Here is a 12,921-nt window from a genome sequence, read left to right on the forward strand (position 1 = left end):
ACTGTATGCTACTCCACTGTGTGCTAATACACTTTATGCCACTCTAATGTACTCCACTACACTGTACACTATTTGAGTGTATGGCTCTCCACTGTACAACACTCCAGTGCATGCTTATTCTGCTAATCCACTCTTCTACCCTCCACTGTAAACTATTAGACTATACAGTATTCCACTGTAAACTTTTCTACTATATGACACTCCACTGTACGGTACTTGACTTATGTATCTCGCCCCTCTGAACTGCGCTCTAAAAAAGTATAATTTACTTTATGGCACTGTACACAACTCTACTTCATTCTATCCATGTACACTCCACTGTCTAACTTTACAGTCCACCATACACCTGTACACTCCATTGTATAACATTCTATTCCACTAAACAACTGTTTTCTATACTGTCCGATAGAGCCCTCTACACTAGTGTATGGGACACCACTCAAGTTTGTAAGAGTTTACATGAATATACACTACACAACTACACCATAATCAACTCCACGCCACTCTGCTCTATGACACGCTCATAGACTGTATTATACTTTACTCCACACTACGTTACATAACTCCACTGGTCTACTCCACTGTGCTCCACTTTATGAGCCTTTCCTTTGCTCTATGCCACTGAACGATCATCCTTTCTATGCAGCTCCACTGTACAACATACTACTGTACTCTATACAATTCCACTCTACAACGCTCTATTATACTGTTTCCCACTGTACCCTACTACATTGTACTACACTGTACTCAATTCCACTATACCATAGTCCACTCTACGACACTTGACTTTACAATACTCACCTTCATTTTATTGTACAACACTCTAACAAATGATAGCTTAATAAATAACACTCAGTACTATGACTTGAAAAACATTTTTATTTAAACCATAAAAATCACATAAATTCCATGACAAAAACAACGGTTACAGATAAGTTAAAGTAAGAAAAAAATATGTATTCTTTCTATACAAACCATACTCAAACTGCACAAACTTTACAAATGCGAAAGTTATAGTTATAACTTAAATTTACAATATGCACATGAATTTTACATAGTGTTCTCACTTCACTCGTCATACTAAATACACTATAATTCACATACTCTACCATGCACTGAGTTCTAAAAAATTATCTCAATTGAGATGTTATAAGTATTGTCATGAGCTATGTTTGCACATGGTGTAAGTAATGTCATGTAGGGGTATAACCAGTTCATTGAGAAGGTGTGAGTTATAGTTTATATAGTATGACGAGTGAGAATGAAGTGAGGTGAGGTGAGTGAGGTGTACAACGCTGTGCAACTTATAGTAATTTCAAGGTGGTGTGTTAAAATGTAAGTTACAAGTAACACTGTCTGTATAGGTGGGTGACTTCCATTAATGTGAAGGTGGTGAGTAAATTGTAAATTAAAGTTATAACTATAACTTTAGAATTTGTAATGTTTGTGGAGCTTAAGTATGGTTTGCAAAGAAAGAATAAATAAAGATTTCTTAACTATAACTGATCTGTAACCTTTATTTTTTCCTGGAATATAAATGTAATTTTAATATATATATATATATATATATATATATATATATATATATATATATATATATATAGCCACGCAAATCACAGCAACAACTACACACACCACAAACACCCATCCATCCGTCATGCACCCCACACCCCACCACATTATTCAACACCCATGACCCCATAAAGGCACCCCCGTTTCACAGATGAGGAATTGTGGGTCATGGTGGAGGAGATAGTCAGGGTAGAGCCACAGCTGTTTCAAGCACAGGTACAGCACATCTCCGTTGCAGGAAGATGGAACTATGGCGGAGAATCGTGGACAGGGTGAACGTCGTGGGACAGCTTCCAAGAACAAGGGATGACATCAGGAAGAGGTGGAAGGACCTACGGGGCAAGTTACGTTCCATGGCAGCAGGGCACCAGCTCACCATCCAGAGGACTGGCAGTGGACCGCCACCTCCTCCCACACAGCTGACAGCATGGGAAGAGCAAGTCTTGGGAATACTGCATCCTGATGGACTCACTGGCGTAGCCGGAGGACTGGACACTGGTAAGTCAATATTTACCACCTATCCCCCCACATACCTGCATGCCACCACCACCCCTCACCCTGACACCCATCACTCCACTCCATCCCACACAGTGCACCACCACAATTGACTAACCTCAATGCCAAGCCCTGCATGCCATACCCACAGCATGAACATCCCTCCCAGCCCTGCATGTACACCCATCACCAATGCATGCACATCATGGAGAACTAGCAATCCCACAATACATCACCATACACAAACAAAGGTGGTAGGGCAACAGCAACGATATAGGGGAATCTAGGGATGTAGAAAATGTCACAGACATGTAGCATAATACACCAATTACATCCCCACAGGTGCACCAGCCAATCTCAGCGGCGAGGAGGTGCCACGGCTACCAAGTTCCCCAACAGAAGATGCCCCCAGTGATGACAGTAACTCTGGACTTCTATATCCGGATGAACTACCTGGCCCATCAGGGACCACTGGTCAGTCAGCTACCCCAGCCCACACCCAGTCCACCACAGAGCCTCCCCCCTCAGTATCCAACACCACAGCGGCCACCCAACGTTCCCACACCTCTGTCCCCAGGACACATCAATCAGCAGTGTGCCTACCTGTACAGGGACCCCATTCCACACCTCACAGCCAAGACAATCAGGGTCCTAGGGTCAGTGGCAGTGGGTACACCATTCAGGGGACACAGGCACAGGGAGACAGGGGGTGTAGGAGGCTGGACTGGCTTGTAGTGAGTACCAAGGGATACTTGCACCTTGCACCAGGCCCAGTTATCCCTTATTAGTGTATAGGGTGTCTAGCAGCTTAGGCTGATAGATAATGGTAGCTTAGCAGAGCATCTTAGGCTGAACTAGGAGATGTGTGAAGCTACTACAGTACCACTTAGTGTCATATGCACAATATCATAAGAAAACACAATACACAGTTATACTAAAAATAAAGGTACTTTATTTTTATGACAATATGCCAAAGTATCTTAGAGTGTACCCTCAGTGAGAGGATAGGAAATATACACAAGATATATATACACAATAGCAAAAATATGCAGTATAGTCTTAGAAAACAGTGCAAACAATGTATAGTTACAATAGGATGCAATGGGGACACATAGGGATAGGGGCAACACAAACCATATACTCCAAAAGTGGAATGCGAACCACGAATGGACCCCAAACCTATGTGACCTTGTAGAGGGTCGCTGGGAATATTAGAAAATAGTGAGAGTTAGAAAAATAACCCTCCCCAAGACCCTGAAAAGTGAGTGCAAAGTGCACTAAAGTTCCCCTAAGGATAAAGAAGTCGTGTTAGAGGAATAATGCAGGAAAGACACAAACCAACAATGCAACAACAATGGATTTCCAATCTTGGGTACCTGTGGAACAAGGGGACCAAGTCCAAAAGTCACAAGCAAGTCGGAGATGGGCAGATGCCCAGGAAATGCCAGCTGTGGATGCAAAGAAGCTTCTACTGGACAGAAGAAGCTGAGGTTTCTGCAGGAACGAAAAGGGCTAGAGACTTCCCCTTTGGTGGACGGATCCCTCTCGCCGTGGAGAGTCGTGCAGAAGTGTTTTCCCGCCAAAAGAACGCCAACAAGCCTTGCTAGTTGCAAATCGTGCAGTTAGCGTTTTTGGACACTGCTGTGGCCCAGGAGGGACCAGGAGGTCGCAAATTGGACCAGGAGGTAGAGGGGACGTCGAGCAAGACAAGGAGCCCTCTTAGCAGCAGGTAGCACCCGGAATAGTGCCAGAAACAGGCACTACAAGGATGCGTGAAATGGTGCTCACCCGAAGTTACACAAAGGAGTCCCACGTCGCCGGAGACCAACTTAGAAAGTCGTGCAATGCAGGTTAGAGTGCCGTGGACCAAGGCTTGACTGTGCACAAAGGATTTCCGCCGGAAGTGCACAGGGGCCGGAGTAGCTGCAAAAGTCGCGGTTCCCAGCAATGCAGTCTAGCGAGGTGAGGCAAGGACTTACCTCCACCAAACTTAGACTGAAGAGTCACTGGACCGTGGGGCCACTTGGACAGAGTTGCTGGATTCGAGGGACCTCGCTCGTCGTGCTGAGAGGAGACCCAAGGGACCGGTAATGCAGCTTTTTGGTGCCTGCGGTTGCAGGTGGAAGATTCCGTCGACCCACGGGAGATTTCTTCGGAGCTTCTAGTGCAGAGAGGAGGCAGACTACCCCCACAGCATGCACCACCAGGAAAACAGTCAAGAAGGCGGCAGGATCAGCGTTACAGAGTTGCAGTAGTCGTCTTTGCTACTATGTTGCAGGTTTGCAGGCTTCCAGCGCGGTCAGCAGTCGATTCCTTGGCAGAAGGTGAAGAGAGAGATGCAGAGGAACTCGGATGAGCTCTTGCATTCATTGTCTAAAGTTTCCCCAGAGACAGAGACCCTAAATAGCCAGAAAAGAGGGTTTGGCTACCTAGGAGAGAGGATAGGCTAGCAACACCTGAAGGAGCCTATCAGAAGGAGTCTCCGACGTCACCTGGTGGCACTGGCCACTCAGAGCAGTCCAGTGTGCCAGCAGCACCTCTGTTTCCAAGATGGCAGAGGTCTGGAGCACACTGGAGGAGCTCTGGACACCTCCCAGGGGAGGTGCAGGTCAGGGGAGTGGTCACTCCCCTTTGTCCAGTTTCGCGCCAGAGAAGGGCTAAGGGGTCCCCTGAACCGGTGTAGACTGGCTTATGCAGAATTGGGCACATCTGTGCCCAAGAAAGCATTTCCAGAGGCTGGGGGAGGCTACTCCTCCCATGCCTTCACACCATTTTCCAAAGGGAGAGGGTGTAACACTCTCTCTCAGAGGAAGTCCTTTGTTCTGCCATCCTGGGCCAGGCCTGGCTGGACCCCAGGAGGGCAGCTGCCTGTCTGAGGGGTTGGCAGCAGCAGCAGCTGCAGTGAAACCCCAGGAAGGGCAGTTTGGCAGTACCAGGGTCTGTGCTACAGACCACTGTGATCATGGGATTGTGCCAACTATGCCAGGATGGTATAGAAGGGGCAATTCCATGATCATAGACACGTTACATGGCCATATTCGGAGTTACCATGGTGAAGCTACATATAGGTAGTGACCTATATGTAGTGCACGCGTGTAATGGTGTCCCCGCACTCACAAAGTCCGGGGAATTGGCCCTGAACAATGTGGGGGCACCTTGGCTAGTGCCAGGGTGCCCTCACACTAAGTAACTTTGCACCTAACCTTTACCAGGTAAAGGTTAGACATATAGGTGACTTATAAGTTACTTAAGTGCAGTGTAAAATGGCTGTGAAATAACGTGGACGTTATTTCACTCAGGCTGCAGTGGCAGGCCTGTGTAAGAATTGTCAGAGCTCCCTATGGGTGGCAAAAGAAATGCTGCAGCCCATAGGGATCTCCTGGAACCCCAATACCCTGGGTACCTCAGTACCATATACTAGGGAATTATAAGGGTGTTCCAGTAAGCCAATGTAAATTGGTAAAATTAGTCACTAGCCTGTTAGTGACAATTTGGAAAGAAATGAGAGAGCATAACCACTGAGGTTCTGATTAGCAGAGCCTCAGTGAGACAGTTAGTCACTACACAGGTAACACATTCAGGCACACTTATGAGCACTGGGGCCCTGGAGAACAGGGTCCCAGTGACACATACAACTAAAACAACATATATACAGTGAAAAATGGGGGTAACATGCCAGGCAAGATGGTACTTTCCTACAGGGGGACACGGAGGACAGCTGTGCGCCAGGGGGAGGAAAGGTCTAGGGAACCGACTGTCCAGGAGGTACTCACCAATGTCCTGGGGGCTTACCAACAATCCCGGGACAAGATGGGTAAGGTGTTAAACATCATGCAGACGAACCAGCGGCTGCAGGAGATACACCACCAGGAGATCAGGAAAGATTGGCAGGCCCTCAACACCGCCATGGTCTCCATAGCAGGGGTGCTGGCTGATGTGGCCAACATCATGAGGGCTACACAGCACATCAGTGGGACCCTTCCACTAGCCAGTCAACTGAACATCTCTCCACATCTGCTGCAGCTAGTGGACAGGAGTCCCTGCCACAGGATCCACAGGCCACCAACACCCCTCCCTCTGCAGATGGCGAACCACCCCGCAAACGGTCCCTGTGACCCAGACAGATGCCAGAGACACCGGCTAAGGCCACGACCGGAAATGAGACCCTCCTGAATGTCCCCCTTGTGTTCCACTCTGTCACCTTGTCCACTTTGAACTGCCATTGCTCCCCTTCCTATGGCCCCTTGAGCACTGGACCTCTGCCACAAACACACTGGACCAATACCCTGGACTTACCTCTACCATCTCACCATTCCATTGCACCATTACTTCTATATATTTCACTGCAATAAACACCCTTGAACACAACTTGATTGATAGTGCTTAATGTGACGAAAATGTGCAATATCATTAACAATTTCATCTTGTGCAATTGTCCTGAACTTTGTGATTGCATATAAATAATGGCATGTAGCTATCTGTAGGCATCACATTAGTACACAGTTGTAACCACACCAACATCTACAAAATGTGACAGCATAGGTGACAGTCAGTTGAGATGCACAGGAAGTGACTGCCATCATGCTACAGCCAAACTGAAAAGATAAATAATCAGAGGAATGGTCAGTTCCACTGTCTTACCTGTGTGTCATTGGAAGTACTGCCGTATGCCTGATGTCCTGTTGTCCACATTATCATCCTCTGCCTCCTCATCCTCACTATCCTGAGGGTCCACTGCTGCCACAGGAGCATTTTCACCCTCCTCCGTCTGATGGAACAACATGTGCAACATGCAGCATACAACAACTGTCTGGCAGACCTTCTCACCGGAGTAGCAGAGGGATCCACTTGTCAGATGGAGGAATCTGAACCTGGCTTTCAGGAGGCCGAAGGTTCACTCAATTATCCTCCTGGTTCGCCCATGAGCATCATTATACCTTTTCTCAGCCCCTGTCCTGGCATTCCTCACAGGAATCAAGAGCCACAACAGGTTTGGGTAGCCAGAGTCACCTGCAAGAATTGAGTTACAAACATTAGCCTTGCACAATGGTATGGGGGATGACTCCTGAAGGCATACACCGACATGCATTGGGTGGGGACTCAGGCTCACCTATTAGCCACACCCTGTGCCTCTGTAGTTGTGCCATCACATTTGAGATGCTGCTATTCCTCAAAACGAAGACGTCATGCACCGACCCAGAATACTGGGCAGAGACGTGGGAAATGTACTGGTCAGCCAGGCACACCATTTGCATATTGAGAGAGTGGAAACTCTTCTGATTTCTGAACACCTGTTCATTTTGCCGGGGGGGGGGGGTACAAATGCAATATGTGTTCTGTCACCAAGGACGTGCGTACCCTGGGGGTCTATAGCAGGCAGAGCACCCACTGCAGGAAAAGGTGGGAGGACCTGAGAAGCTGGGCCCGAAAGACCGCTGAGGCCCAGCTGGGGATGGCCTACAATGAGGAAGGGACGCCCCTCAGAACCTGACCCCCTGATGGCCTGCATACTGGTGGTGGCCTACTCAGAGTTGGATGGGCACTTGAGGGTCAGTACAGCAGGCACAAGGTGGTGAGTACAATGTATGTACAAACCATCTTTGCTGCCTGGCATGGGATCCTGGTGGTTGGTTTCAGTTAGTCGGTGCCCCTTAATGCCAGCTCAAACATTGCTGTGTGGTCCAGCACAGGGTAAATGGGTATATGGCAAAATCTTGTTAACTAGCTGGTGGCATTCCATGTCAGACAGGGCTTAGTAGGTCCCAGGAGGGGTGCAGATGGCGGTGGTTGGCTCTCATATTGCAGTGGTACCTAGCCAATGGAATGCCAGTGTGGTGCATAGTGCTTAATCTTGATCCCTGTGTCTGATGGCAATGTGTATGCCATCTGTGGTGTTGGTGCTATAATTGACCCATTGCTCCCTTTTTCTTCCCGCCCTATTTTCTTCTGTCATCCTGTCCATGTGTGCATTAGCATCATCTGGCAGAGGAGCAGGGGCACCAGTGACTGAGGGAGCTGCATCCCACAGGACCCAGGAGGCAGAGACCACTGACGCCGAGGGGACCAGTGGGACAGAGGGCGAGGAGAGCACCACGGCGGGGACAGGAGGTGACAACACTGACTCTGATTCCTCCACTGATGGAAGCTCCCTAGTGGTGGCGGAAACTGCTGGAACCACCCCAGCTACAGGTACAGCCGCCACGCCCATACCTGCACCATCCTCCCAGTAGCCCCCTACCGAGTTGTCCGTGCACCCAGAAGGGTGGGCATCTTATTCGCCCCAGTCACCTCAGGCCCTGCCCCAGTGAGCCCTGCTAACCTGAGTGAGGAGGCTATGGACCTCCTGAGATCCATCTCTGTAGGGCAGTCAACCATTGTGAATGCCATCCAGGGGCTGGCATCCCAGATGCAGCAATGCAATGCCTACCTGGAGGGCATCCACAGTGGGTTGGCAGCTCTACAGAGATGGTTTCAGGCTCAGCCTCCTCTCTTATGGCACCCAGTGTCCCTGTTCCTACTGTCCCCCCTCCAACTACCACTTCCCAGTCCCAGTCTCCTCAGCCCCATCCCATCCCATCCCATGCACACATACAGACAAGCATGCACACAAAACATCACACAAGAGTGGAACAGACAAACACAGGCAGCACACTTCAGGCCACAAGCACTCACACAAACAACAGACAGTTGCACACACAACAACATCCACTGCCTCCACTGTTTCCGCCTCCTTCTCCTCCTCCTCCTCCCTCAGTCACATCCACACTCACACCTGCATGTACTGCAACATCAGCCACCACCACCACATCATGCAGCACACACACCTCACTTGCAGACACCTCCACAACATCCATCCACGCATCCTCTTTGTCCTCTCCCACCCTGTTTGCTCCTCTTCCAAGGGCCACAAACACTCCCACTTAGACACTCAACAGCCATCCACCTCACACACGCACACTGTCTATGCCCCTTCACCCAAGTCCAGCAGACGTACACCTCCTACAACCTCCACTCTCATTCCTCCTCCCACATCCCGCCCCAATGTCCCTAAGAAGCTTTTCCTTGCCCAACTTGACCTCTTCCCTCCCTCCCCACCCCCCATCCTGCCCATAAGAGCAGGGTCCCAATGACCCAGCCGAGCACCTCAGCCAAACAGTCTGCCACTGCTCCCTCAAAGAAATCAGCTGCTGGCACAAAGGGGCCCCTGAGTGTGACAGCAGCCATTCCTAGTAAGAGCACACCTCCGCCTCAGAAAGGGAGGACTAGGGTGCAAAACCCAAGGGACAGAGGATGGGGACAGTGGAGGCACCTCCTAGTCCTGGAGGCAAGGACACAAATCACATGTCAAAGGTTAAGGGGGCCCGCCTCAAGAGGGGACACATGGATCCCCCTTCACTACCAAAGAGAGCAAAAGACCCCCCTCCACCACCAAAGAAAGCCATGGTTCCCCCCCCACCACCAAAGAAAGGCAAGGGCCCCCCTCCACCAGCAGAGGACAAGGAGCCATCTCCTCCAGCAGAGGCAGCCAAGGAGCCCCCTCTACCAGCAGAGGGCAAAGAGCCCTCTCCTCCAGCAGAAGCAGCCATGGAGCACCATCCACCAGCAGAGGGCATGTAGGCCACCCTCCAGGGACTGCTGGACAAGGATCCCCCTCCAGAACCAGTGGGCATGTTACCCACTTCAGAGACTGTGGCCTTTCACTCCCCTCCAGAGACAATTGGGCAATGAGCCCCCTCCAGAACCAGTGGACATGTTACTCACTTTAGAGACTGTGGCCTTTCACTCCCCTCTAGAGACAATTGGGCAATAAGCCCCCTCCAGAACCAGTGGGCATGTTAGCCACTTCAGCTGAGGTGCACCCCCATCCCCTTCCCCCTGAGGTGCCTACCCATTTCCAACATGATGCCCCTGAACAGTGGAGTCCGGATAATGTCAGGAGTCAAGTTGGGCATTGGACTGTGCCCTGTGGCCAAGTGGCTCTTTCTGGACATTGATGCCTGCATTTACATTTAAGTTTACATTATGGTGGCTGTTGGCAGCAAATTACAGTATTCGTACATTCTAATTGTTGTCCTTGTATTGATTTAACTTGGGTCCTGTGACATTCATTTTACTTTGCAGCTGGTTCTGTGCATGGTGTGTGTGTGAATGGTGTGTGTTGTGCGCGTGTGTGTCACTCTCCTTTTCCTCCCTCTCTCCCTTGTGTGCTAGGCAGCTGTACTCACCATTGTCGTCTTCGTCAGTGCTGGTGTTCCAGGGCGGCCATGGCGTGGTAGAGCATTGGGAAGACTTGGAGATCCGGTTCCGTGGCGGCGGCGGAATCCTCTGTGTCCCTGATGGTGAGTCTTTCGTCTTCTGTGAAGTATTTCCCACAGGCTTTTGATGGCGTTGGTACCACTCCGGAAATCATGGCGGTTTGCTATGTCTTAATATGGTGGGCGGTACCTTGACTTCCGCCTGGCTGTTGATGGCTACCGCCATGGTCAGTGGTGTTTACGCCCTGGCGGCTGGTGTGGTACATTGGCTGTCTATGGGAGGTATCACCACCGTGGTCATAATTTGGCAGTAGTTACCTCCAGCCTGTTGGCAGTATTACCGCCACTTTAATAGTCACTGCCAATGTCATAATGACCACCTTAGATCTTACAATGAGAGCTACAATATATAAAATACATCAATTAACACAGTTTTCAAAAAGAGCTAAAACATTAAAAAAATTGTCACACATTAATTCATTCACTGGGCAATTTATCATCTCCATAACAGCTTTAGCTGTTGTAATTTCATATTTTTTTAAAAAGTGGTTTTAAAAATCTCTGTTGGTAGACCCTTAAAGCAGGACACAGAAATAGAACATTCTCAATCGTCTGTACATCATTGTGGCATAAGCTACAGATTATTTCCTCCCAAACTACATTCTGCCATGCATCTGTTACAGTTTTTAGCAGTAAACATTTCAACCTACATAGCCTTATACACCTTCACGCCCTGTGTCCCAGGTTCCAGTTTAGATATTCTTGAGGAACTGCTGCCTGGCATGACTGAATGAGACAATGGAAACAACGTTTCGCACTACATAAATTCATATCATTCATCATGGAAGAATTTATCATATTATGCTTTAAACAATTTTTAAGATGAACATAGTTTATATTCTGAATTTCTAACCTAGACAAAGGAAAGTGTTGAAGTGCAGATGAAATATTAGTTAAAAATGTCCCAGTCTTACAGTACTAGGGGGTGACTTTAATGTGGTCCCCGACCAGGTTCCGGACACCTGGACTGATCCTCGCCCTGGCCGGTGTCCTGATTCCACATGTCTGTTGCTTGGGTGAACTCTTTGGGCCTATGCGATGCTTGGCGTTCATGGCACCCACAATTGAGGGTGTACACCCATCAATCGGTGGCTCACAACACTGAAGCTTGGATAGACTTGTTATGGCTCCCTGAGGCGGACCTCCTGACCTTGAACTCAGTCCAGATTCTCGCCCGTGGCATCTCTGACCATGTCCCCCTACTTATGCGTTGGGGTGCCCACTACCCAAACCTGCGCCCGATGTGGCGCTTCAGTGCCTGGTACCTGAAAGACCCTGAATGTGTAGCAGTCATAGACCAAGAGCTACAGAACTATTTCCAAAAGAACTCTGGGTCGGTGGCATCAGCAATGACACTATGGTTGGCTGGTAAACCCTATTGAGAGGGATCATTAAAGGATATGTTAGGTGGCGAGATAAACTGTCGTCTCAACATATAACTGAGCTGGAGAGTACAATAGCAGACCTCAAGAGTCTGGGCCAGTGGTCTGATGGGGAGGAGTGGAGGAGACAACTGACAATGCTGCGGACTGAGCTCCTTTGCAGAGGCTAGGCAATGTTGGCAGGCCTCGACCCAAAGACTGCATGAGAAACAGGATAAGACCTGGAAGTTGCTGTATTGGTTGGTGGCTCTGGATGTGTCAGCTCGGGTGATACCGCTCATCAGAGATCGGGCCGAATCTGTGCAGGGGAGCTGTCGGAGATCATTCACACCTTTGCCATATACTATAGGGATCTCTATGCTAGGGTCCAGACTCTGGGGAACAGGAGAACCCCATTCTTGATGATTTCCTATTGCCCTCTATACCACCCTCACCGGCTGCAGAGTTTGACCTACCTCTGACCGTGGAGGAGGTGGACGCTGCCATCTCAGACCTTCAATCGGGAAAGACCGCTGGGTAGGTACCCATTGAATACTACAAGAAGTTCCGGTCACGCCTGGTACCCCATTTGTTGGACGCCTATGGGGAGGAGCTCCAGTGTTGGGCCTCTACTGTGCTACAATTGTGGTCATACCCAAGAGCGACCTGCCATGTGACCAGTGTTCCTCTTACTGACCCATATCACTGATCAACGCGGATTTAAAAATATGTGCAAAGATTCTGGCAACACGACTGCTTTTTACAATGTCCTATTTGATCTACCCTGATCAATGTGGATTCTTGCCTGGCAGAAGCACAAGACACTGCATTCGACCGGTCTAGGTGGTGCTCTGGTAGATGGAGTGGCTGGTGGGGGGACTTGCTGCTCCTAGTATGACTTCCATTAGGCATTTGATACACTGGCCTGGGACTTCCTGGAGGGCGTACTGCTACCAACGGGCTTCGGTTAAATTTTCCTGAAAATTTACCGATCTTCTTTATCATAACCCAATGGCTCAGGTGTGCGTCGATGGCATCATGTCAGAACCATTTCCGATTGGGCGGGGGACACGTCAGGGGTGCCCCTTATCACCTCTACTATTTGCCTTAGCCATTGAACCGCTGGCGACCCATTGATCAGCAGTTGGAGGTGGGGGGCTAGTCGGGAGGACCGAGTA

Source organism: Pleurodeles waltl, chromosome 1_1, assembly GCF_031143425.1.
Source record: "Pleurodeles waltl isolate 20211129_DDA chromosome 1_1, aPleWal1.hap1.20221129, whole genome shotgun sequence".
NCBI classification, from domain to species: Eukaryota; Metazoa; Chordata; class Amphibia; order Caudata; family Salamandridae; genus Pleurodeles; species Pleurodeles waltl.